Source organism: Myotis daubentonii, chromosome 16, assembly GCF_963259705.1.
Source record: "Myotis daubentonii chromosome 16, mMyoDau2.1, whole genome shotgun sequence".
Classification (NCBI taxonomy): domain Eukaryota; kingdom Metazoa; phylum Chordata; class Mammalia; order Chiroptera; family Vespertilionidae; genus Myotis; species Myotis daubentonii.
Genome location: NC_081855.1, coordinates 20,043,625 through 20,050,199, shown reverse-complemented (window position 1 = coordinate 20,050,199; position 6,575 = coordinate 20,043,625). Strand labels below are relative to the sequence as shown.

The following is a 6,575-nucleotide window of genomic DNA, read 5'->3' as shown; positions in this document are numbered from 1 at the left end:
GTGTCCACTTGCTTCGTCCCAGGGTCATCTCAATGGGGATCAGATCCCAGCGTGGGAGGTGAAAAATGACCTTCCAGAGCCTGCACCTCCTGCTGCTGAGCTTGTGCTGCCTACGATCACTCCCGTCACTTGGAAGGGACACCCCAGCCCAGGGACAGAGCGTCTGGTCCTGGGCAGCTCCTGCTGCTGGAGTGCGAGCGGGACTCAGAGCTCCTGGAACCACCAGGAGGATAATGCCAGCACCCAAGGATGAGGAATTTGAACCGATAACTTCCGGATGACATCCCCCATGGTACACCACTGGCCAACCAGCTCCCCTCCTTACCTTGCTCCATTGAACTGGAGTAAATACTCTCATCATCGCCATTTCGAGTTACCCACGTGACCTCATGAATAGAAAATTTGGAAGAGATGAGCACAATAATATCTCAGAGCCAGTGCAAGCCGGTTAAAGGAGCTCGAGCACAGCATTGTGAGAAAGACCACGCGATGTCAAGAGCAAGGAAGAAAGAAACACAGTTCAGAGCCCTTTCCCAGCTCTCTAGAGCACCTCCTTCAACTCCGAGGTCCCTTTGTTGTCTGGCCAACATTCACTGGGATCTGGCTGGGGCCCTCTGGCACCCCCTGTTCTCCCAGGCAGGTCAGCTTGGCTCTTCTGGGAGTTGGTCTTCCTGCCCCGCCCCCGCCCCCCAGCTGGGATCACACTCCAGGGATGGGCACGATGGCTTCTTTGGAACACAGCCGGGTATCTAGGTCCTCCCTCACCTGCAGGCCCAGAGGGGATACAGCTGTGAATTGCCCAGAGCAGCGTCCCTTCGGAGCTTGTCCTTCTAGAGCAGTGGTTCTCAACCTGTGGGTCGCGATCCCTTTGGGGGTCGAACGGCCCTTTCACAGGAGTCACCCAAGACCATCGGAAAACACATATAAAATTACATATTGTTTACAGTAGCAAAATTACAGTTATGAAGTAGCAAAGAAAATAATTTTATGGTTGGGGGTCACCACAACATGAGGAACTGTATTAAAGGGTTGCGGCATTAGGAAGGTTGAGAACCACTGTTCTAGAGTTTGAGCTCCCCTGGGGACGGCCTTCCCTTTGCTGACTGGCCTTCACGGCCACGCCTGGTGGGGACGGAGCATCGCTGAGAATGAGCGTGCTTAGTGGTCCCTGAGCAGACAGTCCCTGCCCATGAGTGAACCTGCATGAAATTCCTGGAGCAAAGACCCCAGAATGACGGTGGGAACCCTCAGAACCCCTGTGAGAGAGACGTGAGAGACACCACCCCCTTGCCCAACAGCCCCGTTTTCTGTCCTTGTGCTGCCTGGAAGAAAGGCCAAAGCAGATAAGCGAGGCCCACTGATGGCGTTTTTCAGGGCAGGAGAAAGTACGGGAACCCAAGGAAACTCCCTCAAGGGCTGAGCATGTGCCTGGTTCCTTGGTGGGCGGGTTCTTGGCCACCACATCTGCCTCCCACAAAAAGGTGCACGGTGCTGCCTGTCTGGCATTCGAGGGTGGGGAGGGGCAGGTGGATGAATGAACACTTACTCACCGCCCACCTCCCGTGTCAGCCTCCCTGGTGCAGCCACCACTTATCTCATTTGACCTTATCTCACCCAACATTTATCTCATCAGCCCTCTGAGACAGGCAGGTGTTAGTATCCTTGGTTGTCTTTCAAGAACCCTGAGGCTCTGAGAAACCAGCAAGTCATGTGTCCTGTCACACGTCTAGTTAGTTAGTAGCACTTAGGTCTTCAGCCTCCGTGACCACTGCTCCTTCCCCGGGTCATTAAGGGCCTTGGCCTTAGAAGGCCTGGGTAGAAAAGTCAGTGGCCAAGAGCAAGTCCACCCAAGGCCTTCCTATTCAGGGAAGATCACCCCACAGGAGCCCCTTTCTGCCACCTCCTCTGAGACGGGCTCAGGACACTGTTGGGGCAGAAAGGGCTGATCTTTGCCCGAAAAAGCAAAGCATTTGATCCATCCTGTCATTTCTGCTCTCTACACGGCTGCTGCGGACGTGTCTGCCACACCAGTCTGAGGGCTCCTGAGGACTTACCCTGCCTGCTGGTCCAGTGCCAGCTCTGTGACTAACTCAGAACAGGCCATCGTAAGTGTGGTTAGTAAATAAACAAGTGATCGGGCCCAGCCAGCACAGCTCAGTGGTTGAGCATCTACCTATGAACCAGGAGGTCATGGTTCAATTCCCGGTCAGGGCACATGCCTGGGTTGAAGGCTCGAGCCCCTGTAGGGGCATGCAGGATGCAGCCAATCTCTCCCTATCTCTAAAAAATAAAAAATATATTAAAACACACACACATACACAAAACAAATGATCACCGTGGCCAATTAGATGCACATCTTGGGGTAATGGGCAAGGTCAGTGAAGGTCGTCCAAGGTCGCATTGAAAGAGCAATAGGACTGGCCAGGCTGCTGAGGGCATGTGGTGCGGTGGGCGGAGGGCTCTGCTGGACTCCATGTGCTCCAGCGATGACACGCAGCGGAGTGAGGGCTTCAGGACAGCAGATCCCACGGCTGGGGCGGCTGACCAAAGGCTGCTTCCATACAACCTCTCTTGCAGTTGGTTGGAGTCACACTAACAGTTATGGCCAGTGCCAATCAGGATTGCTTTTGGCTGCAAGTAAGAGAGAAACCCAGCTAACGGCAGCTTAAACCATAAGGGCTTTTAATGTCTACTTAACAAGAAGCCTGGAGGCAGACAGCTGCTGATATTGGTCCGGCCGTGCACTCAGGCCACCAAGGGCTTGGGCTTTGCCGTCCACTCTGCCATTCTAAGGGTGTTTTGCCTTTCTTTACTCTCATGCTTGACCCTCATGCTACATACACATCTGTACTGAAGGCAGGAAGAAAGAGGTGTGGGGTGGGGGCATGACAGTGTCTGCTTCATCTTTCCCTTTTATTAGAAAAGCAAAAACTTTCTCCGAAGCCCCTGCAGACTTCCCTTCAGGTCCTATTGGCCAGAAGCCAATCACGGACAAAGGTAATTGGAACGCTATTGGAATACCATGAGGCTAATTAGGACTCATCTCTTGGGTTATGGAACTGGCCTATGTTTCCTGAAATGAAGAGATTTCCACTCACTACAAAACCTTGGTTCTTCTAGAAAAAAGAGGGGGGGCTCTTGGGTAGGTGATGTCCACGGTCAGGTGCTAGGACCCTTTCAGAGGAGCCCTTACTCCAGGCTTCCTGAGTGCCTCCCTTTCCATGGGACTCAGAGAAACATGTGCCTAGGAGGGAGGAGACTACATGGTTGCCTGGTCAAGGGCTTCGCTTCAGCTCTGCTTCCAGTTCCCAAAGGCCAGGACTCCCCAGGAGACCCACTGGATTGGGAGGCTAGAGTCTAAGTCATGAACTGAGCTTGGTCCTGACATCTGACACCAGTCAGTCCACTCTCTGGGCCTCAGTTTCTATCAGGAAGGGGCTGGACCAGAGGATGTGTAAGTCCTGTCTCCCTTACCCCATCTGCTCCTCCATCTGCTTGGGCCGGATGCAGTCCCCATGCTGTCTCATGGGGATTCTGTTGCACAGCCCACCCTGTGCCCATCTGGGTCTTAGCCATTTGCTGAAAACCCTTTCAGACCTTTTCCTAAGGACCTATCTTGCCTCTTACACTTTGTAAAGAGGTTCAACCCAAGACCCTTCAGTTCCCTCTAAGGCAAGCATGTCAAACTCAAAGGCTAATATGGGCCAAAATAAATGGGGCATGTGGCCTGGGGTCTGTGCTTTTGACATGCTTGCTCTAAGGCATCGGGATCAGACATTTGGGCCCAAGGTTGGTTGAACATAGGATCCTAACAGGACTGATCTCAACTGTGTTGCCAGGAGCCCACACGGATCCTATGCCGTCCAAAGATCAGGACCCGGGGTTCCTTCCCCTCTGATCCCCAATTGGGATCCTTCCCTGACCCTCTGACCTGAGAACTTCCTTAGGGAAAGGACTGGGCCGCCTCCTGTGGGAGAACCAGGGAGCAGGGCACCTCCTGGGACACGTGAAGTTCTCTCTCCTCCTTCTCATCTCACACATCAACAAAAATAATGGATAGCGAGGTGTTTGCTCTGGACTCCAAGCAGGGAATGGTGTCAGTAGCGCACTTCAGTTCTCAAAATCAATACGGACATTCCTGGGTAAGGCCCTTAATGGCACATTCCTATTTGCAGAAATAAAGACCAAATGCTGATCAATTAAAAACCAGACCTTGCATCCTAATCTTACCTAAGAACCCTCTCCCCTAGTCCCACAGCCTTTTAAAAGCTTTGTCCCCCAATCCACCAGGGAAGCGTCTTTTCATATTAAAAAGAAATTCCATCTGGATGAATCTCCCTCACCATGGGAGGGGTTTTCACATTCCTTCACAGAAAGCCTGTCATTTCAGGCTGAAATCCTTGCAATCAGATCTTCCGTTTCTTTCCCCTGGTGTGGTGATTCAGGGCTCTCGTTCTCACTTCCCAGCCCAAGGAATGTTCTCCTGGATCTGCTTGTCCAAACACCCCCTCCACCTCAGAGACACAGGCCGCGACCCCTGGCAGTTCCAGAGCAGCACGCAGCCCCTGCTTCCAGCTCCGGAGGGGAGGGGAATACTCCAATTCAATCTCGGAGCGTCCAGTTAGCCTATCCAGAAACTTAAACTATTTTTTTAAAAATATGTTTTGTGTTTTTGTGTTTTTTTTGAGAGAGAGAGGAATGGAGAGGGATAGGGGGATAGAAACATCCATGAGAGAGAAACATCATTGATAGGCTGCCTCCTACACACCCCCTACTGGCGATCAAGTCTGAATACTGGACATGTGCCCTGATGGGGAATCAAACAGGTGACCTCTTGGTTCCTGGGTCGATACACAACCACTGAGCCACACCAGCCAGTCTTAAACTAATTTTTAGTCAGCAAAACATATAGATTATATATATTTATATAAATATTATGAACATTTCCACCACCCACCCGCAGTAACATGTTTCTTAGTGTTTGATTTTTTTTTGTACACAGAGAATAGGGAAATTTAGAAAATTTACATACATTTTAGCCAACAAGTTTTGATCTATTGGCTTCATGGTGTAGTAACACATGGCAATCCCTTCTGGTGCCACAGGCTCATGTGACTACAAGGAAGCTGTGAGCACTCATTTCTTGGAGGTGAGGCCAGCCCCACAGGAACTTCTCTTGCATCCCTCTGGTCTACCATGTTTCATAAATACTTAGGTTTTTTTTCTTCAAATGAACCATTAGACGTTAAATACGGAGCAACAGAGTCACAAAGGGCCCCATACTTTTCAGCAGAAAGCATTCTCCCTCCCTAGGTGACTACCACAGTGCAGACCTGATGGCCTGAAATATACCCCAGAGTTTAGTCAATATTGTCTGTATTTGATTATGGAAAAGGCTCTCTTTAAAAAAAAAGAATCCAAACTGCATAGTGAGAACAAATTAAAGCTTTTTTTCTTTTTCTTTTCAGCATCAGTTTCATCTTAGCATCTTTCTAAGCGAGGACTACTCAGGTGGCTTGCCTTTGTCCCCCCTGCCCTCCCCACCATCCAAAAATAAAAAATTCAAATAAAATAAAAAATAATAAAAATGTCAAGCAATGGAGACATTCATCAGCCTGATAAACAAACTTTGCCAGCAAACAGAAGTCCTATCAATTTAAAGAAAATGGATAAGACAGAAAGTACATATGATGACCCAACTACTATGTTGTTGGGCAATTTAGAAGGTTGACCTCCGACTTCATGGATGTAAAATCCTATTGGAAATGCTAGGGCAGCCACACAGAAAAGGACCATTCCAGCGAATGCTATCCATCGCTCATATTTTGTAGCTCTTCTCCTCCAGTCGGAAGCCACCAGCAAACCCCCTGCGACAGTCAATGAAATGACTCCCGTGATGATGAAAAACAGCGTGGTGACCGTGGTGACCGTGGTAAGCCCAGGTGGGACGCACGTTAGGTCCCCTCGGTGGATTGTTTGACGCTGTCGCACAGGCCCACAGTGAGGGCTCCCGGCCTTAATCCAGTCGGGTTGGCGCTGCTGGCGATGGCGAAGATATCAGCGGCCATTGAGAAAGAGACAGCCTGAGATGATGGTCAGTTTCTCCATCTCCCCGCCCTGCTCCCCCCACCTCCAGAGCCTCAGGCAGGCCATGCTGTGGGAGTCCCCTCACCGCTTGCGCCCTTCCTGCGCCTGGGACCAGCAGCGTGGCACGGCCCCACACAGCCGGATCCACACCCCCTCCCCACCACCCCACCCCGCTCCCCTAATTTTTATATTTAAAAAAATATGAACAGGGTCAAAGAAATGCTAACAGTACAAAAAGTACTGAGACATGGCCCTCCCACTTCAGACCTGAGGCCTCCATCCCCCAGAGAGACAGGCACCATCAGCAGTGCCTTCCGCTTCCTCCCAGAGATGCTACCGTCTGCGAGCTTCTGGAATAGGTGCACATCCTCTGTCACAGACGGGAGCACCATGCCCATTTCCCGCCCTTGCTTCCACCGCCCACCCCAGGCCCACACCCCAACCCTGCTACATTTATTCGGGGATCGTTCCATTTCAGGACATGTGAA

At 51.0% G+C, this 6,575-nt stretch overlaps 1 long non-coding RNA gene and 1 pseudogene across 1 annotated transcript in view; one reads left to right on the top strand and one right to left on the bottom strand.

Annotated features, from left to right (window-relative positions):
* Positions 1 to 6,575, top strand: part of LOC132218179 (uncharacterized) — a 53,713-nt gene continuing 47,138 nt past the window's right edge. Inside the window, exon 1 of the long non-coding RNA XR_009449094.1 lies at positions 1 to 344. This is a non-coding gene — a long non-coding RNA (uncharacterized LOC132218179). The remainder of the gene's footprint in view (positions 345 to 6,575) is intronic.
* Positions 5,611 to 6,108, bottom strand: LOC132217880 (uncharacterized protein C16orf52 homolog B-like; annotated as a pseudogene).